We start from the raw sequence: 23,447 nt of genomic DNA, 5'->3' as shown, positions 1-23,447 counted from the left end.
GAATGCTATTGGTTGTGTAGCTTGTCAATCAAATCATCCCGCCCCTCAGAGCGTACCCTACTTTATCGTCAATTTTAAAGTAAACAGGACCATAATTTACCAAAGCGCATATCATGATGATTGAAAGAAGACTTTAAACTAGCGACTGGAAGCATATAGTATTTATGACGATGTTTATTAACACATCCACCGCCAGAGGTTAATCTCATAATAATGTACTCACCTGCCAAGGTGTTTTTGTTGTTTTTTTGTTTTTTTCATGTCGCCATAGATCTTGTTAAAATCCTTAAGATTGAGCCGTGAACGGTCTGTTTACGTCCGCGAGATCTCCCTGTATCTCCCAGTGAAGACCGCATGTCAAACGGACTTCCATGACTGTAGTTAGAGCGGATTACGTTAAACAGTGAAATGCGAGGAGAAAAAACTACAGGAAGAGAATTGAGTTTCAGTTTCGTCTGTAGAATGGGAGCGGGCGTGATCGTCGAAACCGGATCCCAAATAATTCTATTTCCTGTCATCAAACCGGAAACGGAAGTGGATCAAAAAAATTCCGAAAGTGCACCCGGACCGCGCATGCGCGAAAAGACCGCAGCCCGTAGGACTACGGGCTCGGCGCTTAACCGTTGGATTTAACGGCCCGTAGAACTACGGGCCCGGCGGTAAAGGTGTTAAGGTAAGAAAATCAAGTCTAAAGTTTGTCAAAAACCCACCCACTTGCATTGAGAAAAAGTCTTTATGACACCAGCAGGGGTAAAACAGCGAAACTACAGGCCATTCATGTTACAGTCACTTCCTTTATAGACTAAATTTCAAAGGCCAATGCTGGGCCCTTGGTCCCGACTCATAGATTGAGGAGGACCTCTGATGTAGGTGAACGTTTCAAATCTTCTTTTTTTTTCGGGAATAGCAGATTTACAAGCTCATAGCGTGATATGAGTAGTAGTGGGCAGAGAGGAGACATCAGCAATCAGTGGCGTCTTTCTCCTCCAACAGCAGCCAGGCAGGCTTTGTTTCTCTAATCCCCCCCCACCCCCCCCCCACCCACATGTTGTCTCTCCAGCCTTCTCTCTCTCTCACCGCCTCGCTCCTCTCATCTTCTGAGAGCGTAATCACTAGGTGCTCACTTCACTGTCACTCCTCAACTCTGCTCTGTGTGTGTGTGTGTGTGTGTGTGTGTGTGTGTGTGTGTGTGTGTGTGTGTGTGTGTGTGTGTGTGTGTGTGTGTGTGTGTGTGTGTGTGTGTGTGTGTGTGTGTGTGTGTGTGTGTGTGTGTGTGTGTGTGTGTGTGTGTGTGTGTGTGTGTGTGCAGGGGCTCACGTGCATGTCTCTGTGTGTGGCTTGGTCCATGTGCTGTGTACATGTGTGTGTGTGTGTGGGCGAACACATGTATCTTTGGGTTCATGCTGTGCTCTGCATGTATGCACAAACATGGAGGTCCACGGCCCGTGTGTGTGTGTGTGTGTGTGCTTATGTAACTCAGCCAGGACGCTAGCCAGACCTGTATGTATGCACAGTTGCACACCCAGGATGTATACATTCAGTTGAAGTGAACCCCTATGTTTCTGGAACACAGGAATTTAACTCAACAGTTGAACAATTTCATATATGATTTTTCACATGTTTTTTTGTAGAATGTAAACACAGCTACAGGCGCTCTCTGGTTGAAGCGTTTCAATATTGCCTGATCTGTCCTTGAGCATCGTGTTTTTTTTTTTTTTTTTTTTTTTTATTATCTCAGGTAATTTGTAAATATGTAGATAACTTGTCTGGCCTTCTGTTGCTCTCTTGTTTTGATCTCCTTCCCACCTGCCCCCCACCCTCTTCTTCTCCCCCCCCCCCTCTTCTTTCTATGGAAACTAACGTTGCGATGGGAACGATGTACAAAAAAGAATTTCACCCACTTTTTTACCTTGTAAACCTGTGATGTGACAATAAAACTGATTCTGATTCTGATTCTGTGTGTCGCTCACCGACAATACCTGATCAACAAGCTCACAGCGCGTCACAGCGCCTTGTAGATCTGCTATTTTCGGTGTGCGGCGTTGGCGTGTGTGTAAGGTATAAATCAGGCTTAACAAAGAAGTTTATGACGCAGAAATGTACGGCACAGTTCATATTTTGTTTGTTCCAACAGTTGCTATGTCTATCGCTCTCTCTCTCTCTCTCTCTCTCTCTCTACTTCTACCTCCCCATCATCCTTCTCTCTCTGTCTCCTTCCCTCTTTCAGATCACCAGAAGCTGGAGAGAGAGGCTCGTATCTGTCGTCTGCTGAAGCACTCCAACATCGGTGAGAACCTCCCTCCTCCTCTCCCTCACCTTCAGCAGACTGATTCAAATAAAGCAGAAAAATAATAGATGTTTATTTGGCGCAATTCACCGTTTCCTTCAGTCTAACTATATTCATACGTATTCATGTTGGCATTTAGCGTGTTATAGTATGCTGCCCCCGCACTCTGAATTTCACACTGAGGATTTAGGGTTTCAGAATATGTTCAGATGTGATTCGAGCCTCAATTAATTCCACCGGTTTGTGACCCCCCCACCCTCTCTCTCTCTCTCTCTCTCTCTCTCTCTTCCTCCCCCTCGTTTTCTCCTTCTCTGACAGTTCGTCTCCATGACAGTATATCAGAGGAGGGTTTCCACTACCTCCTGTTTGACTTGTAAGTCTTCCTTCCTCTCTTGTCTTTATGCTGCCCAAAAAGCTCACAAGCTCTGCAAGCTCACAGCGCGTCTCATTTGAGACGCGCCGTGAGCTTGTAGATCTGCTATTTTCGGCATATGACACGTCGTACAGCAAAGTATAAATCAGGCTATTAAAGTGGAATTTATGTTCTGTCGTACGACGGTGGCGCCGCGCTCCAAAAAGTATCCGATCTACAAGCTCACGGCGGGGTTGTGCGAGCTTTCAGATCTGCTACTTTCGGCGCATGACAGTGACACCACCATCGTACGGCGAAGCATACTGTAAATCGGGCTTAATTCATATACTCGGACGCCGTTTTTTTCCGCATTCGCGAATTGTTAACACCTCCACCCCCTCTCCACACACATGGTTACATAACTCCCCCCATATCCTAACACACACACACACACACACACACACACACACACACACACACACACACACACACACACACACACACACACACACACACACACACACACACACACTCACACTCACACTCACACTCACTCACACACTCCATCCTCCGCGTTTCTCTCTGCACTGCAACCCCAGCCTCCCATCTTCAAGCTATTCCCTCCTGTTTCCTTGGCAACGGCGCAGGGGGGGTTGTTTGCCTCGGGGAAACTAAGGGGGGAAGTCCTGGTTTACAGCCGAATCTGGGGGGCTTCCCCTCTCCAATGAGTTACACTGAAGGCAATACTAATGACTGTGTTGTACAGGGTGACTGGAGGTGAGCTGTTCGAGGACATCGTAGCCAGAGAGTATTACAGCGAGGCCGACGCCAGGTACGAGCCTCCTCATCACCCCCCTCTCTCTCTCTCTCTCTCTCTCTCTCTCTCTCCCTCTGTTCCTGTCTTCTCCTTTGTCCTCTCTCTCCATCCATACACGTGCAGTACACAATACTGTATCTTGGTTCCACCCGCTCTCTCTCTCTCTCTCTCTCTCTCTCTCTCTGTTTAATTGTTCTGTTACACGTTCAGTTCCCTGTCTCTTTGCCCCCCCCCCCCCTGTTTCTATGTCCTTCCTCCTTCACTGATCTTCTCTCCTTTCCTGCTTTCTCCACCTACATGAATCCCACGGTCGCCCACCGCACGCCTCTCGAGCTTCTCAGTTATAACCCCCAACACCCCAACACCCTCCCCCTGTGGTGAATCCACATGCTGCTTAAGTCCCCCCCCCCCCCCCCCCCACACACACACACACACCCTTTATCCTTTCTTTTGCTACTCTGATGTGAGTCTAACAAGAGTGATTGTAAAAAAATAGAGCACAGAGCGACGACCCCGTTACATCTGCAGTGTGTGTGTGTGTGTGTGCGCGCGTATGTGTGTGTGTGTGTGTGTGCGCGCGTATGTGTGTGTGCGTGCGCGCGTTCCATGTCCCACTTCCGCCTGACTCCTCTTTTTCTTCTCTCCTGCGGTCCCTCGTCTCATCTCTCTCTTCCCCTCTCTATCACTCGTTCCCATTTTTCCACCGCCCCGCTCTCTCTTCTCCATTTTTTTCTCTTCAACCATTTTTTATCTCTTGCCTAGCCCCCCCCCCACACACACACACACACACACACACACACACACACACACACACACACACACACACACACACGCACACGCACACACTTCCTCCTGTCTCTTACAGTATATATCTTAAGCCCTCCACCAGCACCCGTGCTGACTCATCCCCAGCACACACACAGTTATATTCATCCATTGGTGGGGTGGGGTGGGGGGTACAGGAGGAACTGACAGCCTGGAGTCAGCCAGGCCCCCCCGCTGGTCACTGGCGCTCTCTGTGGCCGCCTCGGTATCAGAGAGAGAGAGAGAGAGAGAGAGAGAGAGGAATGCACAAAACATGCAAGTACGTGGATACTGTGTGTTTGCACGCACAGCGTGAGGTCCTTAATCTTTACCTATCTGTCAGTGCTGCAGCAGGTGATTTATACTGTGCGTCATGGTGCGTTTTTAAATGAGGCATTACACCCCCCCCCCCCCCCACACACACACACACCTCAACTGTATGTTAGAGGTGGAATTAGTTTTTGAGCTTTTTCCAAAATTGCCCACCTGTGTGTGTGTGTGTGCGTGTGTGTGTGTGCTTCTATAGTAGTATCGTAACACTATACTAGCGAGGGCCAAATGTCGCCACAAGTATTGTAGAATCATAGAGATAGACATGGTGAGGACAACTGTCCTGTTTCTCACAAAAGAAATGGTTGTTCTATGGTAAAAACATTTTTTTTTTTAGAGTTAGACAAGGTCACTGACATGAGCTTGTAGATCGGCTACTTTCGCCTTTATAGGGTTAGGGTTAAAAATGTGTTCCGCTGATGTTGTTGCTACTGCTGCTACAGTAAATAGAACCTCTTCACAAGCCGCCTTCTTAGGTTCTTATTATTGTTATTGTTATGTTGCACATTATTTTGCGGACCTCACAGACTTGAATTTAGCTGCTTGTACTGTGTGATAGTAAACCACCTTGATTCTAATTTCGCAAACCGCTAGGACCGGTGTCAAAAAACCATTAGCCCACTGCCAGTAGGCCAACTTAGTACCTTTCTTTTACATATGTTTTAACCAATTAAGGGAACGTGTCCTTTTAGATTTCTTTGGCTATTCAAAAATAGCAGATATACAAGCTCATAGCGCGGCACCGAGTGCCGCGCTATGAGCTTGTAGATCTACTATTTAAAAAAGATCTTGGACTTTTTTTCTTCTTCAAAAAACTGTTAGGATTTAGAAAACACTTTAAGAATCGGACTCGGGCCTTAATGGGTTAAATGTTCTGAAATTTGAAACTTTTAATTTCTTAATGTACGTCAGTGGGGCTCGGATCAGGCTGAAACTTGCCCAAATTTGGAGTCATACTGTACCTCATAGTATGTCATGGACGACTGACTTCACAGGCTGGCCACATTAAGTCAGAGATCCACGTGGAAGCCATGCCGTTATTAGACACCGCCTTGTGGTGTCAGTGTGTGGAGGTGATCTTGTTGAACAGAACGTGTTAATATCACACTGTAAGCTTTGCAGCAGAGCTTATTTTCTTATATATAAAAAAACAATGAAAATACTTTTCTTTGGAAATCAGCCATTGCAGAGGTAACTGGGTTGGCGTGGAAAAAATGTGTGTGTGTATGTGCATGCTTGCGTGCGCGTGTGTGCGCGTGTGTGTGTGCGTGTGCCCTTTGGCTAATCTTGTACTGATCCGTGCCAAGCACACTGCCAGTAAGCCAAGGAAGTATATCCCTAAATATGTTTTCCAATTTTTTTTGGATGTGTGTGTTAATATTTCTCACATTTTGTGAATTCATAATCTCAGATTCACCATCCGTTGTTCTGGTGTGTAGTATGCAGCTACCATAAGTGTGTCCAAACCCTTGCTTTCAATGAGGACAGAGCCGGCTGTATTTCTTCCTGCTCCATTTTAGCAGCCAGGCCAGCGACTGGCAGAGTGACCCAGCCCACTAATAGCCACACACTGCTTGTTGCGCAACAACTATGGAAGCTGGGCAGGCATTTCAACATTACGGGCAGCAAAACTATTTAAAAAATAATAATAATAATAATAATTCAGAATCTGAGAAATTGAAAAATCTATTTTTACACTGTTTTTTTTTTTACCCTGTTTGTGTTAAAACATTTCAAATTATGTACAAGCTCGCAGCGTGGTACAGTATGTATAGCTGCTATTTTTGAATAGCCAACACTAAAATCTAAAATGACACGTATGCTCTCCCGGTTTTATTGGGTTAACCTATTCCTCATCAAAGGGTTGTTATTTCTAAGATTATGGTCTTTGACACAAACATCACATTTATTAACTGTTGTTCAGCAAGTGTTCGACAGCGTGATCAACTAGTATTAAATTCCAACTTGAAAGTTAAATTAGACACATTTTCTGTGCATGCTGGTTAAACTAAGCATCCTGCCTCGAATGTGTTTAGAGCATTCTTGCATCACCTCAGGTCTACACATGACGAGAAATGCATTGTCACATTGCAAAATGTCCTGCCACACAGCAGGAGTAGATCCTGTCTCTCTCTCTCTCTCTCTTTCTCTTTCTCTTTCTCTTTCTCTCTCTCTCTCTCTCTCTCTCATATATACACACAAATACAGACAGACAAGAAGGAAATGTAGATGCATTTCAGTCACAGTTGCAAGATTGTGTGTGTGCTTGTGCATACTGTATGTGTGTGTGTGTCCTTCACTCAGTACTGTATGTCCTGTACAGTACCTATACATTGTTGATGTGTTGTGCTGCCCTGTAGCGTTATGTAGTAAATGTGTTGGGGAACACCTTGTAGATGTTAAGATGAAGAGCACATTTCAGTTTATTGCAATAGTCTTACTACAGTGGTACGTAGCTGTGTGTAAGTACGCAGGTCGAAGAGGCTTATTTTCGGCCGATAACGCAGTAGTCTATCCCTGTTAACAATGCACTAGACCCCTGGGAGATGGAGTGCTGAGCTCCCAGTACCGCACTTACCGCTCCCAAGCTGTGCTACTATGCTGAGTTGCCGGTGTCCGGGATCGAACCCATGACTTTGTGGTCCAAAGAGCTCTACCGACTGAGCTACCGCAGTATGTGTATGTTGCGGTGTTGAATCCAGCATTAAGCCCTGACCATGCCAACTGGCCCAGTAGTCAAACTGTCTCTGGCGCTTGAATTTCCCTCGGGGGATCAATAAAGGTATCTATCTATAATAGATTCAAATTATGCGTGAGACATTAGGCTGCGGTGATTCTCACCACAGTAACGGCCCTGCGTTTTGGACAGCTCTCGTTTCAATGTTTCCGTGAGCAGAGAGCTGTTGTTTCACCCACGTCTGCTGACGTCATTATATCACATTATTAATAATGCTCCCGTAGATTGCGTGCTTTCACTTCATTGAGGACATTGGTTTTGTGGCTAGAAAAGCATTCTGTGCTATCTAGAACCAGGTTGCGCCTCACGCCGGGCGCAACCTGGTTCTCATAGTTCTTAAAGGTGATGGCACCTGACACTCTGATTGGTTTTATTAATGTAACGCCCATTAATGCAGAAAAGTTATTGTGTGCACTTGCACAGCTGCATACTATGCCTGTGCATCAGTGTCTGCACGGTGAGGAGTTTTATTGTGATTACATGCTTTGGCCATGTAAAGCAGAGGTTCTCTTAAGTGGACCCACGGGTCCTTGAGGGGGTTCCAGGGGTACCCAGAAAAATAAGGACATGAAAATGTTTGTGAACCACTGATGTAAAAGCACGTATCAACATTGTATGTTGTTTTGCACTTATGATGATACAGAGGAGTTATAACAACAACCGTAACCAAATATTTACACTTTTGACTCGTCACACGCCCAAATGGAAAAGCTTTCTAACAAGTGAAGTCGTCAAGGGATGGTATTTCGCCCTGTGTGTCCGTTAGCGTTTCTGTCCATACGTAACGCCCTACTAATGAGACAGACTCCCTAATGCTCTCACCTTGTAACCCCTGAAGTGCCACACACGCATGCGCGCGCACACACACACACACACACACACACACACACACACACACACACACACACACACACACACACACACACACACACACACACACACACACACACACACACACACACACACACACACACACACACACACACACACACACACACACACACACACACAGCATGCACAAGCATGCACGCACACACTTTTACCTCTCTGGTGAATGCTAGACATCCAGGCCAGACCTGTCCCCGAGCTCCCTTGGAGACCAGCAAGTGGGACTTTAATTAGCTCCGATAATTAGTTACACACACACACACACACACACACACACACACACACACACACACACACACACACACACACACACACACACACACACACACACACACACACACACACACACAGTGCCACATCACACGTTGCCCCCTCGTATCAGAAGTAAGTCCTGTGGCAGGTTTTGGAAACAATTCCACGTTTCCGTTCAGGCACAGAGTACACTGATGCTCCGATGTGACGATGTGACGTGTTCTGTCGTTGCCATGGCAAAGCACTCAAAAGGACCAGGGTGTTTTTTTTTGTAGATCATTTCACAGGATATTTTCAACTGTGTTCCACCACTGAAAAAGTGCTCTCTGTCAGCAGTTCAAAGAGTGGTGGAATCTTTCCCCCACGCGCTGACCCAAGGCTAAACATGTCTCCGTGCGATTATGCACATTTCAGCGTTGCGAGCTCGTGTAGCCTTTGCGTGAGAAGTTGGTGAATTAGTGTCCCTCTTTTCGTCACACATGCACACTGGCCCTGTGCTGGATGTTCCACAACGTCCCCCTGCTGAGAACAGCGAAGGCCGTTGTTGCTCAAAGTGCTGAGTGGATCCGTGTGAGGAGGGTCTTTTCTTTGCACCCCGGCAGGAGCTCATAAACAGCCGAGCCCGCTGGAATGCCCTCATGGTTCTGGTGAGGGAGACGGGGATGAGGACATACGTCAGCAATAGACACAAAGGAATGGATGCATAGAGAGAGCCAGAGAGGGAGAGAGAGAGATGAGGAATATGGGAGTCAGGTATTCTCTCAATTCTAAGCGTAATATGCTAGGACCGTGTCAGGCCAAGTGTGCGTGTGTGAAACGGTGGAAAACAGGACTGGTACAGTAGCACTGCTGACAGTGGAGAACAGGACTGTCTGGTCACAGGGATCAAATCGAGCAGAATAGTGTGTCTTTCTCATAGGCTGTTTTATCTCTTATCTGACTCAACCAGCCATAAGGGGTCACAAACAATAAGCATGGTCACGTCCACACTGAATTAGGGTGAGCAAGCACTTGCACAAACTGATATCAGAGCCAGATTCACAGCTTTTGGGCCCCTTGGCAAATATAGAAGCCTGCTACAGCTAAGCGCTGCCCTGGTGCATTCGCTTCTATTGAATCTGTGCACAAATTACATTTGTGCCATTTTGATTGTTCCTTCTTTTGCCCAGATCTTGAATCTCCGCCACTGCTCTCAGAGCTGAAAATAGATCCATTGGTACAATACAGAGTGACTTAACCCTTCCCCTGGTTGCGCTCTGTGTGTGTGTGTGTGTGTGTGTGTGTGTGTGTGTGTGTGTGTGCGTGCGCGTGCGAGAGATGCACCGATACCATTTCTTCCTTACCGATTCCGATTACCGATTACCCATAACTCACATATCGGTCGATACCGAGTACCCATCCGATAGCAGTGTGTAATAGAAAGAAATCTAGGACAGTGGTTCTCAAAGTGGGGTCCCGGGACCCTCAGGGTTCCTTGAGGGGGTTCCAAATAGACCCTTAGAGAGACCCCTGAGAGTGCACAAATGGATCTGTACACTCTCATGGTTATGGGGGTCCTTGAAAGGAAAAGGTTTGAGAACCACTGATGAAAACGGTAGTGCAACATCAACTGAAGCATTCAAAATGCAAAATAATTGATTACTGTAAATGACATATCATCATGATAAATGATGTGGTATGGGAATGGAATAGACGGGTATACTCACCCATACCGATGCCATAATTTTAGGCAGTATCGGCAGCTTTTCCGTTACTGGTATCGGAACAACTTTAGTGCGTGCGTCCGTGCGTGTGAGGGTGCATGCACACATCTACGTGCGCATATCACAACATGAACGAATGTGGGTACCCATCAAGTTCGCAGATTTATGTGTGTGTGGGAGGGGTGTGTGTGTGTGTGTGTGTGTGTGTGAGAAAGATAAAGGCTGCGAGTGATGGTGTGTGCACATGTTTGTGTGTGTTTATGAGACAGGGAGAGAAAGAGTGAGTGATGGCAAGTGTTGGTGTTTGTGCATAATCTCTCTCTCTCTCTCACTCTCTCTCTCGCCCACGCAGTAGACACTGTGTGGGCGTGGATCCTGCAGCCTTGCCCGTCTCCCTGCTCCTACTATTAGTCACATATCATCGCCGTCTGGCACAAACCTTGTATCTCCATGTTACGTCTTTTTATGTTTTCATTAATGAATGTCCTATTTTATATTCTGTCGTATGACAAAAGTAGTCATGCAAAAGTAGCTAAATTAGCCGAGCTGTATCTGCTAATTTTGAAATTGTTTTGGATTGGATCTATTGGATCTATTCTATTGGAACACAGGTTCTTTTTTTTTACCATTTCCTGAAAATGAAAGTTTTGGACATACAAGGTTTCTGCCCGACATCGACAATATGCTGCACACTTCACTCTCTTGCTGCACACACACACACACACACACACACGCACGCACGCACGCACGCACGCACGCACGCACGCACGCACGCACGCACGCGCGCGCGCGCGCATCAAACGTGCGAACAAACACTCACAGTCACACACATACATCACGCATGCATACCGGTATACAGTAAACGTGCAAGGCGCATAGCAACGAGGTGCAGATGCACGTAGAAATAATAAATAACGACACATACGGACTTTACGGAGTGATATGCACTAAATTCCTTCACTGCAACCACTACAGTATAGCTTTCTCCATCGATTGTGGAAAAAATAGCATTCATGCACTTCCTCGCTATAGCTGTCATTTTCTATTTGTTCCACTTTCCATCATCTTTTCCTTTGCTTCACAGTCTCTCTATACTCTCCTCTCCTCAATGTTTTTGTGATGTTGTCTGACAGGATGTTCTGCTGTGGGTTGTCTTGTCTGTCACCAAAAAAAAACAAAAACAAAACGTTTTTTGTCTCCTCTGTTCCTCCACTTGCACAACCCCCCCCCCCCAATCATCCACCCCACTCCTTTATCCATCATCGTCGCTTCTCCTCCTCCTCCCTTTCCCTTGTCCTTTCCCTGTCCTCCCTCCCCTCCTTGTCTGGATCACTCCTTTAACCCTCCAATTTTCCCTTTTTTGTGCATCTTCTCATCTCATGTTGGGTTCCACCCTGCCCATCACTACATTCACCTGCCGTCCTCTCCTCTCCCCCCCCACACTCCTTCACTTCTCCCTCCCTCCCTCTCTCTGTTTTGTCTTCACAGTCACTGTATCCATCAGATTCTAGACAGTGTCCATCACATTCACCAACATGACATAGTGCACAGGGACCTCAAGGTTAGTATGTGTTAGAGGAGCAACTGCAAAGCCACCCTCCCTCCCGACCTCTCCTCTCCTCTCCTCTCCTCTCCTCTCCTCTCCTCTCCTCTCCTCTCCTCTCCTCTCCTCTCCTCTCCTCTCCTCTCCTCTTCCTCTCCTCTACTCCCTTCTTTTGCCCCCTTTGCCTGCTCCCTGACCTTCTTCCAAACTTCCTAAAGCACCTTCTCCGTCTCCTGTCCTGTCCTGTCTTGTCCTGTCTGTCTGTCTGTCTGTCTGTCTGTCTGTCTGTCTGTCTGTCTGTCTGTCTGTCTGTCTGTCTGTCTGTCCGTCTTGTCTGTGTGTGATGGTACGTCCGCCTGTCCGACTCTCTGTCTCTTGGTATGCTCTTTTAGTTTTCTTTCACTTGTTAAACTTTTTTTTGTGTGGGTTTGTCATGTTTTAATCGGCAGTGCCCGGCCTGCCCCCCCGTCCCCCCCCCTCTCCTTCCTCCTGTCCCTTCCCCACCCCGGTCCTAACCTCCCCACGCCTGCCACTCAGCCTGCCCACCACACCACCCCCGCCCGCCAGTCAGTCAGTCAGTCATCCTCAAACTCTGGAAACTAAGGCTTGCGATGCACTGACTGTCCATCAGTGGATCAGTCAGTCGCCTCAACTCCACCCTACCAGGCCAGCCAGCCAATTGTACCTTTTGGGCTCCCTGTCATAACGTCCGTCCAACCCCCCAGTCCCAAACCCATCCGTTTACAGGCTCTCCTCTACGTGTACTGTACTGTATGCCCTGTACTCTTGACACCATGCACACTGCCTCACGTGCACCGTAAAATGTTCATTTAACTCACAGAGAAAGCGGAGAAATGAATATGCTCTGTGAGTTAAATTAACACTGTGCATAAATACATCCATGCGCTAATTTACACATTCACACACAATCCACCGTCAAGTATAACCTGTTCACTGTGATCTCTATTGATTGATGCCCCCATCATGTCTCAAAGGCACTGATTTTGCATTATTGATCCCCCCACCTGTGAATTACGAGGACAGGCGATTCACTCTGGTTCAGCCACACTAACGCGGTTCTATTTGTGATTCAGAAGACAGAACCGATGCCAACGGTGCCACGTTGAGATCAAAACCATAATGATTAACGACCACAATGGAAATGAGCTCTCAGGCTTTTTTTGTGTTTTATCTTTTTGACAGATATGGTCATGCATAATACACATTTTGGCAATAATCAGCCTGGGCCAACCAGCGACCAGGACACTTGTAACTTTGTTGTTGATGTATTTGTCGGACGCAGCAGACTCGACAGATATATTCACTTACTGTAGATTCAGTATCAGTATTAATATCTCACTGAAGGAAAATAATCACAATCTTGCAACATATGGAGGATCAAATTATTATCGGTGTCGGCTGGCTTCAGTACAGAAGACAGCCACCCGCATCACTCAACTTGCACATCGTCGCAGTCGGGTGGAAACCTTGTATGTCCAAAACGGTTACTTTTCAGGAAATGAAAAAAAAAAAGAACTGTTCCAATGGAATTTTGTTGTAGTTTAGTCACAAGCTGTTTTCATAAATATTTATAGAAACCCACCGACAGACTTTAAACCTTTTAATCACTGTCAACCTGGCGTCCCTGTTTTGGGTACATCATTATGGGCGAAAAGAAAGAAATCAAAAAACCCAAATACCAAAATATCTACAAGCTCACAACACGTTACGAGCTTGTTAGATCTGCCATTTTTGCTACTTTTGACTGTCAATTACTATATAGGATTTATGAAGACAATTTTTACACATTTGAAATATGGAGATAGAAGGTTTCTGCCCGACAGCGACGACGTGCATGCACATGCACGCACATACACACACACTTACACAGAGCACACATTTGGTCGGTGGATGTGACCTGCCCAGTATTTATTCATTGGGAGACCTTTCGAAACAAGACACAGGACTCTAATTTATAGCCATGAACTTTACAGGCATGCCTATCTCTCTCTCTCTTTCCCTCTCTCTCTCTCTCTCTCTCTGACTTTCTCTCTTCTCTGGCTTACTGTCATATCACATAGGCCATTGGCTCACAAATGGTGTGCCATGTTACAAGTCCAGGTGTGCCTTGGGATTTTGTTACACATTATTATAGCAATATATGCTAATTAAACTTTTATTTTATTTACTACATCAGTAGGCTACTTTGCGTGCACTCATTACCAAATAAAAATACAGAGGCAAATTCTATACCCCCAAAAAATATTTTAAACACTTTTAACCTGCCTTCCTAAATGCCATTATAATATGTTAATGTATTTTTTCAGAATTTTCAAAAAATATTGAAAATGGCTCACAATGCGTCACTGTGAGCTTGTAGGTTGGCTATTTTCACTACAGGTGTGCCTTGAGATTTTGACTTACACATTGGTGTGCCTTGGGCAAAAAAGGAAATATGACATAGGCAGCCAACTATATTGCAGCCTGTAAAGTCAATAATATTACAGACTTTTTTATTTGGTTCAAATTCTGACTTATTGCATTTTATTTTACATCTCAGTAAATGCCATTATTATGATTAATCCCATGCGTTCGTCAGAGCAGAGATAAATGCAACTCGTGTTTAGAACGTTGTCGCCTCTAGGGGGCTTTTATTTTTAGCGTTCCGTGGCGTTGGTGGTGACAGATCCCATGGCGGTGGGTGGATGTGTGGACGGGTGTGTGGATTGGGGGAGCGGATCCCAGACACATCTTTATAATGTGCCATTAATTGTACGATGACTCACTCTTTCTTTACTTCCTCCTATCCAATGCCCCCAACCCGCCCCACCCTCGGCCAGCCGCTTCCCTCACACACAGTTCCTCCTCACCCAGGGCCTGTTGACCAGATAGTAGGAAAACGGGACGCGGGGGACGGACATTGGGTGGGTCGGTTGGAGTTAACTTTGGAATTAATTTATAATTTATTACTATTACTAACAAGAAAATGGTCTACTCCTGTGAAGCCTAGTGTCCCTATTCTGGGTCCAAGAGATTAAGGGAAAAAAGGAGTGTAAATAGTACAGACCCCTGGGGCACTCCGGTTAACAAAGTATTCTGTGTAGGGTTTAAGAGGTTAAAGATATAGTGGAGGCTGCCTTTGCTGAGGAGCCACAGCTCTGCCTTACCCACACCGGCCTGCCGGGCCGGTCCAACCCAACCCATGGCAATAGCCGAGTCCAAGCCCAGGAGTCTGCCCCCCCCCAAAGAAAGAAAGCAAACATTCATCAAGCTGATGACCTGGATATTTGCTCCAGAGATTCAGATAGGGCTGGGGGCGATATGGATAAAATCAAATATCACAATGGTTTTGACCAAAATACCTCGATATCGATATTGTGATAATATGTTGTGATGATATTATTATTATTATTATTGTTTTTATTATTGCATTTTCCCCCCAAAACATTAAGAAAAATAATAAGCTCACAGTGTTGTGAGCTTGTAGTTATTTTTGAAAATTGGGAAAGTATAAAACACTTTTGCCGTATCACGATAAAACAATATCCCAAATTCTATATATAGTCTCATATCATGATATTGATATAATATCGATAATCGCCCTATTCAGACTCTCCATGGTGTTGGATGCGAGCTTCGCTGTGGGTTGGCCGCAGGGATCAAGGCAAAAGTGTGAGGCCACGGCAACGGAAGAACCCCTTAATTTCAACCGCCCACCCCCCTGCCCCCTGAATCACAACAACCCCGATACCCCAGCCCCACCCCCACCCCTGACCCCCACCCCTGCCTTCCCCACTCCCCCCTGGCCTGTGCACGGGATTGTAAGCGCTGCTCAGACTAACATGCGCCCTCCCCCCCCCCCCCCTGGTGTTTGCATGCAGTCATTGCATCCAGCAGATCCTGGAGGCGGTGCTTCACTGCCATCAAATGGGTGTGGTGCACCGAGACCTGAAGGTGAGTGATGGCCATCACCCTTGCTGTCCCTTGAGTGTGTGCTTGAATGTATTTGTATGTGTGTTTATCCGTGTGTGTGTGTGTGTGTGTGTGTGTGTGTGTGTGTGTGTGTGTGTGTGTACTGTATCTGTACTGGTGTGTATACATTTATGGATTTGTGTATTTTTGTGGATATAATACCCCCCACCGTAACCCCTCCCTGAGGAAACAAAAACGATACAAAAACAATACAGTATAATGGACAGCGTCCTTATATCAGTGCAATAACTTACCTGGCTTAGGCTACGGGAGGCCTACGCCTTTGCTGGTTGCACTGACTGCAGATGGCCGCTGTGAGTCAGTTTAGGCAGGCAGGCAGACAGACAGATAGACAGACAGACAGACAGAGAGGTACAAAGACAGACGAGATGGCCTTTTGGCCACAGCTCCACTCTCCAGGTCAGACTTAAACCAGTGCTGAAGTCCCATCCATCACCACCTTTGACCATTTGCTTTGGCCTGCAACTCCCTCTCGAATGCACCAGTTACCCATGTTGTCTTGCGGATTGTGAGCAATGGCAGTCTTCTGGTGTGTAGTTCATTTGACTTGCATTGGAGTGGTTGGCTACAAGTGAAATGCCTGCCAAGTCGGGTCAACCACACGCTTCTTTCCTTGAGTTCACCAATGTTGAACTCAACGGGAAACTCCACCCCTTCGCTCCCGTACAATGGGAGTGAACGGGAGAACACTTGCTCATTTCGTTTGCTCAATAAGACGCTGTCCTCAAAGAACTCCCAAACCGATCTGCCAACAAGAATGATCACCTATGGACCAAAATGACTCTGTCCCTTTGAATATCACATTTTCAAGGGTTTGAAAATGAGATTCTATTTGGAACCAGATTTTGAGAACTGTGGGACAAAAAAATAAATAAAAAAGACTTTTCATTCTGCTTATGAAGCCTTGAGATTGCACTATAAATACACATCATACGCATCTAATTTGAGCAGTAAAAGTAGTTCTCTGCGATTGTTTTACTGAGCTTCAGTTGTATCATCGATTACAGTTTGTGGCAAATGACGATGATGAACTTTAGGCTTTAGGTTGGCTCTAGGTTTTATGAGGGCGGCAAATACATGTAATACAGTATTGCTACATGCAATACCTGTAGAACATGATTTTCTATGAGGATGATATTTGATGATGTTTGTAACTGCTTGATGTTAAATCTGCAATCAGTCATTTTCATGTCCTAGTCCGGATTTGAACTTCGGTCTCCCACGTGGGAGTGTCCTACCCGACACCAGGATCTAAATTTCTCAATGGAAGAGTTGGTAGACCACCTGGCTCCAACCACTGCAGATGTGCTTATATACAGTATTGTATTAACGTAAACATTTAAACATTCGCATTAACATTTAAAATAATGTTTTATTCATTAGAATAAGTTCTGGAGTGCAGCTTTAAATACCCCCCCGTGCTGTCTCCGAGTCCCAATAATATGCCCTATATCTGTTTTTAGAAAGGTTAACCTACTAGCCTTGTCATGGGAATAAAAATCACACTCTGTTGTCAATGATTGCCAAATATATAAAGGACTATTATTAATCAGTATGTTCTACCAGTACGTTTGTTCAGATGGTTTTGTGTTGAACCATAGCTGTCTGTTTAAAGGTTTATTGTGGGCAGAATTGATAAGAACTGACAAACGGATTCACAATTATCTCCAAAAACAAAACAAAAAAAGCTGTCCTTTTTATTGTCCTGTTGTGTCAACTTGTATCGTGTGTAATTGTGCATGGCCCGTGTGTTGCATCTTGTTTCTGCATGGGGCTGTTTTTCAAGTCTGCCCGCTCCTATGCGAATGTCAGTGCAACGCATTCCAGCCAAGACGTGTTGTGTTTATCAGAACTGTTGTGGCCATTGCTTTATTTAGCTGACACGCCGATCGGGTTTCACACCCAGGCATCGGGGGGCATTTCATGCAATAGGTCATAGTGTGATGACTGAGGACAGCCTGGCTGCCAAGATCCCTCTGATCAGGAATTGGGTTATGGCAAATGAAGTGACAACACGGTGAACAGATCTGTGTGCCAAAAAAGAAAAGGATTTAAAAAAAAGCACACGGCACAACCACACTGACTGACACTATGGAGATGTCGTACTGAAAATTCAACATTTAAAGAAATGCCTCTGTTACAGAACCAGGCAGTCATGGGCCTAATTCAGCTGATATATCAATTGAAATGGAGTATGTCAAATTTGAACCGTATAACTGGCTTCATTGTACAGTCGACGCTGGCCAAGCGGTGTAATTTCCTCAAGCTCCATCTTTGTCGGGGTAAATTGACCGAGGAGCAGGTTCTGGTTTCACACTGTGAACCGTCTGCTTAAATTTGGAGTGCCCTTTTAATGGAGGCCTGCGTCTCCTCCACTTCCTGCCAAGGAATTGGAGCGGGTGCCTCGTCAAGAATGCTGCAGCTGAATCCCGCTCTGCTCCTGCAAGAGGCAGTGGGGGGGGGGGGGAGAGAGAGAGAGAAAGGGAGGGAGGGGAGAGAGAGAGAGAGAGCTTGGGAATGGTTCCATTTGAAACACCCACACATGCTCTGCTCTGGAGCATGCGTTTTCTATGTATGGCTCTCTGTCTCTAAAGCAGTGTTTATGGGTCATGAGTAAATCTATCTAATACAAAATTATTTCAAAAAGATTTTCACAACCAAAAAAAAATTATTCATTTGATCAGAAATGTAAAAAAGAAATAAAAACATAAAATACATAAAAGAAATTCCATAAATGTCAAAAAAAAGAATTAACAACTGCTTCACCCATTTTCAACCGATCTTCATATAACTGGTGCTCACTAATGCTGGTTTTAAGATGACACCATTTCCATCTACTTACTCTGTGTCTCATTGGTGGGCTATGGACAGTTCAGAAACCTGCCTTCCAATGACATCATCGATGGGAATTCCAAGCTAATAGAAACTACAGCCTTTCTCTTCTTGGAAAGTTAGCATGCTATAATAAAACAAGGGAACCAGGGGACCTGGTACTGCCAGACCCCTAGTGGTTGAAATCTGAATGGCCGGAAATCTGAATGGTTTCTAAACTACGTCACGCTAAGCTTGGCCAATCAAAAAGAGGGACATGTAAGAGAACGTTTTCATTCATATATGGACGAAAACGATAGCAAATGGGGACCGACAAAGCCTCATGTAGGCCTGACCCCCTGGGTCTGGCAATAATAGATATTGCATCATTAAAAAAAAGAATAAAGTTTGAAATCTTTTTTTGAAAGGATCAAACTTGCCTACCGATGATGTCACTGGTAGGTAGGCAGATTTCTGAACTGTCCACATCCCTCCTCTGAGACACAGACCAAGTAGACAGAAATCGTAGCATCTTATAATGAGCATTAGTAGTGAGGACCAAATACATGAACATGAAAATGGGTGAAGTGCTCCTTTTAATGGTGAAAATAGCCGATCTGCAAGCTCACAACCCGATGTGATTCGTGAGCTTGTGGATCGGCTATTTTCACTATTTTTGTATGTATTTTTGTTAGTTTGGGTCCAGGGGAGACAACAAAATTATCTTTTGGATCTCAGCTGAAAAAGTGGGAACCTCTTCTCTAAAGGATGTGCTAGTTATGCAGAGCGTTCTTATTTTCTGTCCGTATGAGGAAGCAAACATTCACGCTCCAGTCCCAAAAATTATGCCGATAGGCTCTATGCACAGGAACTATATTGAAACAAAATTGAGCCTCTTCCTTACTTCTGTCACAGGTCTTACCAATGATACTAATAAAGGCTTCGCTCCATTCTGGTCAAACAGAGTCAGGGTGCTGATATTGTGCATGTTGGCTCACTGGAAACACTCTGCTACACCAGTGGGTCTCAAAGTGTGGTCCAGGTACCCTCATGGTTAAGACCTGTGAAGGAAGTAAGGAAGAGGCCCAATTTCTCTCCAATAGCTGCTGTGCACAGAGCCTATTGCTGCTGTGATGAGCAAGGATGCCGCCTGTAAGCCTGGCGGTGCGTCCATCCACCTATTCTGATGGAAGCTTGCGCTTCATCATAATTTCCGCCCACACTTCCCTTTTCACAGATTATCTTACTGCTGCAGTGTTGGCAAGTTCTAACTCCCCCATTTAGTGGTAGAGCTTTGCGAATATGATGACATGAGGGTAGGCAAGGCTTCTCGGGATTAGTCTCTCTCTCGCTCTCTTTCTATGCCTCTCTTCTGAGCTCAAAGCACAAACTTTTGTAATTATGCGTACATGTGTCTAAAATGCTATGTCTCTATTACCATGCCTCTAAGGAGGGGTGATGGAGAAAGTGGGTTGGGTGCGGGGGGCTTGTGGTGGGCATTGTAATGAAAGAGGGAGCGGGAGAGAACCAGGGAAAACAAAGACAAAACCTGCTGCACTGCGTGGGAGGCAACAACAGAGGCGCACGCCCGGAGTGAGAGAGTGTTCCTTTTTCTTTGGGCACTCATGATGGGTGTCTCGGATGACGTGTCACACAAAGTGACCTGCTGAACTGAAGGGAGGATCGCTCAGGAGACGTCACTTTCACTGGCTGCGGAAAGCATCGACCCACCCACTTTGTCCAGTTTCCCAACCTGGGAAACGCTGGGATCGCCTCGACTTGAGGTGGCACGTTCTAAAAGCTGCAGTATGAAACGCGACCCAGGTGTGGACAGGTCCTACTAACAGGAACAAAGTCTGCTCAATACAGCACAGCTTCACAGCAGCAGCAGGAAGCAAAAGTGACAGAAGTGTAGAGAGAGCGAGAGAGAGATAGAGAGAGAGAGAGAGAGAGAGAGAGAAAGAAGCCAGTGGGGATAGCAGCCCATTATTAGAGCCCTCCCCTGATAGAGAATAATGAGGTTGGCTGCCTTATCTGGGCCACAGAGATGGAGTCTGTACACCACAGCACACCACAGGGGGCCAAGACAGCGTTCAGGCACTGCAGTCAGAGAGTTTTAACGCTCTTTATTGAGATTTAGATTAACTTCATGCGGTTTGTGCCACATAGATCAACGTGGTGTATTCAAATGAAGTGTAGTTGTGTGTGTTCAAAGTGTGGATTTGTAATACTTAACGCAGAGAATGTATGAGGTGTGTGCATGCGTAGGCCCTTAAGACCTCAAACCCTTCTTCCCCTGTCATGAGTGTGCGTCGATGTTGTTGTTGTTTTTTGGCCCCAGTCCATCTAGTCTAAGGGTCCAGTAACCTCAGCACCCTCCCCCTCCCCTCTCCAGCCAGAGAACCTGTTATTGGCCAGCAAATGCAAGAACGCAGCGGTGAAGCTGGCCGACTTCGGCCTTGCCATCGAGGTGCAGGGCGATCAGCAGGCCTGGTTCGGTATGTAGCTTCACACATGCGTTTCCTGAATGCGTCCTCTACTACTGGTCTCTGTGGCAAAATGGTACCGTTCCCCCTTGAAAGGAATACTTCATCCAGAAAATTGATTTTTTTATTTCAATTACTCTGTGATGGCTTGACTCCAGAATTGTTGTTTCTGTTGCATACCTTCACACAGTGAATGAATAATCGAAATGTTTATTTGTGATATTTGATTTGAATTCATAAGGATCCAAGATTAACAATAGCAAAACTGCATTAAAAAATATGTTTATAAACTCTCACACAACTCTCACAGTTAAATTAAATCCAATTGTCCTGTAATTTAGTTGTGTGCGCAGTACTTCCAAAATACCCTATTGTCAAACTTTACTATTAAATCACCTCCAGTATATACAGTATCATGCACGAACGAGGAGCGCGCCTGCGCGTGCGTGTGAACACAGCTCGTGTTGAGACCGTGTCTTAAGCCTACAGAGAGCCACCACAGACCACTGTGTGCTGACATGAAGTTAAGATAACCCTGAGGATAATATCTTTACCTATGAGGAAGACTAGTGATCATACAGCATGCTGCGTCCTCATAGTACTGTGAATTGACAGTCATTCAGTTAGTCAACTGTGTGTTTTTGTTTTGTGCGCGTTTTGCTGCAGGATTTGCAGGCACACCGGGGTATCTGTCCCCCGAGGTGCTGAGGAAGGAGGCATATGGCAAACCTGTGGACATCTGGGCCTGTGGTGAGTAGCAGTGAAAGACACACTGTCATTCACACGTCGTACACACCTACCTGGATCTCTGTGTGCACACACACCACAAGCATGCTGCTAAGCTAACAAAAAGTTGATGAGAAGGAGAAGCTTAACGTGTGTGTGTGTGTGTGTGTCTCTCTCTTAGGGGTGATTCTTTATATCCTGCTGGTAGGATACCCTCCTTTCTGGGATGAGGACCAGCACAAGCTGTACCAGCAGATCAAGGCTGGAGCATATGATGTGAGTGGCCTCTTCTCTTCTCTTCCCCTGCCCCCCTACTCGTCCTGTAGCGTTCACTACAGTATAAATCCTCTATTTTGGTTGTTCTTCTCTATTCCATCTCCCTACATTTTTCTTTTCCTCGTTCTTTTTTGGAAACAGTACTTAAGTAACTCAGTCACCTCATTCATATTTCAGGGGAGTAAGGAGGCCTTGCCATGGATCTATTTCAAGTCTGTCATAAGTGTGTGTGTGCGCGTGTGTGTGTGTGTGTGTCTGTGTGTGTGTGTGTGTGTGTGTGTGTGTGTGTGTGTGAAAGAAAGTGACTGTGACAGGAGGCAAGATTTTTTTCCAGAGGATGGCAAGGGAAGACTTTCATTTTGGTTTCAACGGCGGACAAAATAATTTAAAACACGGTTTCCTCGAAACAGTGTGCAACACTCAAATCAGCATACGAGTATCTTTTAAATCCCGCCATATTAAAAGGGTAGTGAGCACATGTTCTTACTAAAGTCCTTCAAAAATGTGTCCAGCTCTGTGTATGCAACAGCTGAAGACATTAGATGACATATTTGTATCTTTAGCTATTTGCTCACAAAAGATCACAAAAACATTTTCTGGTCAGGTTGTGTTTTTGGGTTTATAATTTTATATTATATTATAATTTTTTACTGAATTCATATACATTACATACATAATATATCCTAACCATCAAGAAAATCAATTGATCTTTAATCTGTTCCGTACATTACATTTATGCTGCTTAAGAAAACAGTCTATTGAAAAGGCGTATTCAGAAGTGTTGTTAAACATGGTGTTTGAATGGGGGAACTCATATCGGTATTGCTGTACTGTTAACGTACCTATCCTGAGGAACATACAAACAGTCAGCTGAATGATACCACACACTGTCTTAGCTCTAGAACCAGCAGCTGCTAGTAGTTAATTTTGGCTGCGGCTTTTTAGGCTTGAATGGTTGTGAACAGATCAATGGTGGGTTATTGATCATCAGACCTGGATGCGTTCCGAGTGGGACAAAACTGAGACATTTCCTCCTTACCTACAATCGGCTGGTTAAAATCTTTCTATCCCCGTCTCTTAACCCCCAACTCTTTGTGCACATATATTGTTGTCTTGTTTCATCTGTATTTCAAGGACTAACCAAAGACAGTAATGTGGTTGTATGCATAACAACCCGAACCCAGTTTCTCCCGCATGGGAAATTATTCATCTACCACTGAACCACAGGGGGAATCCCCTTTAGACTTCAGACAGGGCTGCTCTGCTACAGATGTCTCAAATCAGGTCTGTCTCTTCAGTTTCCTTCCCCAGAGTGGGACACGGTGACCCCTGAAGCCAAGAACCTGATCAACCAAATGCTGACCATCAACCCCGCCAAGAGGATCACAGCCCAGGAGGCCCTGAAACACCCATGGGTCTGCGTAAGTGTCCCCCCCCCCCCT

General features: G+C 45.5%; 1 pseudogene across 1 annotated transcript in view; it reads left to right on the top strand.

Annotated features, from left to right (window-relative positions):
• The window catches only part of LOC308089269 (calcium/calmodulin-dependent protein kinase type II subunit beta-like), a 73,611-nt pseudogene that overhangs the window by 15,454 nt on the left and 34,710 nt on the right, over positions 1-23,447 (top strand). The window contains exons 3-10 of the transcript XR_013935088.1: positions 2,228-2,287; positions 2,606-2,660; positions 3,406-3,471; positions 15,595-15,667; positions 20,913-21,015; positions 21,670-21,753; positions 21,911-22,005; positions 23,304-23,426. The product of XR_013935088.1 is annotated as a calcium/calmodulin-dependent protein kinase type II subunit beta-like (transcript). The remainder of the gene's footprint in view (positions 1-2,227; positions 2,288-2,605; positions 2,661-3,405; positions 3,472-15,594; positions 15,668-20,912; positions 21,016-21,669; positions 21,754-21,910; positions 22,006-23,303; positions 23,427-23,447) is intronic.

The sequence above is a fragment of the Gymnoscopelus braueri genome, assembly GCF_963280865.1.
Source record: "Gymnoscopelus braueri genome assembly, chromosome: 7".
Lineage (NCBI taxonomy): Eukaryota > Metazoa > Chordata > Actinopteri > Myctophiformes > Myctophidae > Gymnoscopelus > Gymnoscopelus braueri.
This window is presented reverse-complemented; position numbering and strand designations above follow the sequence as displayed.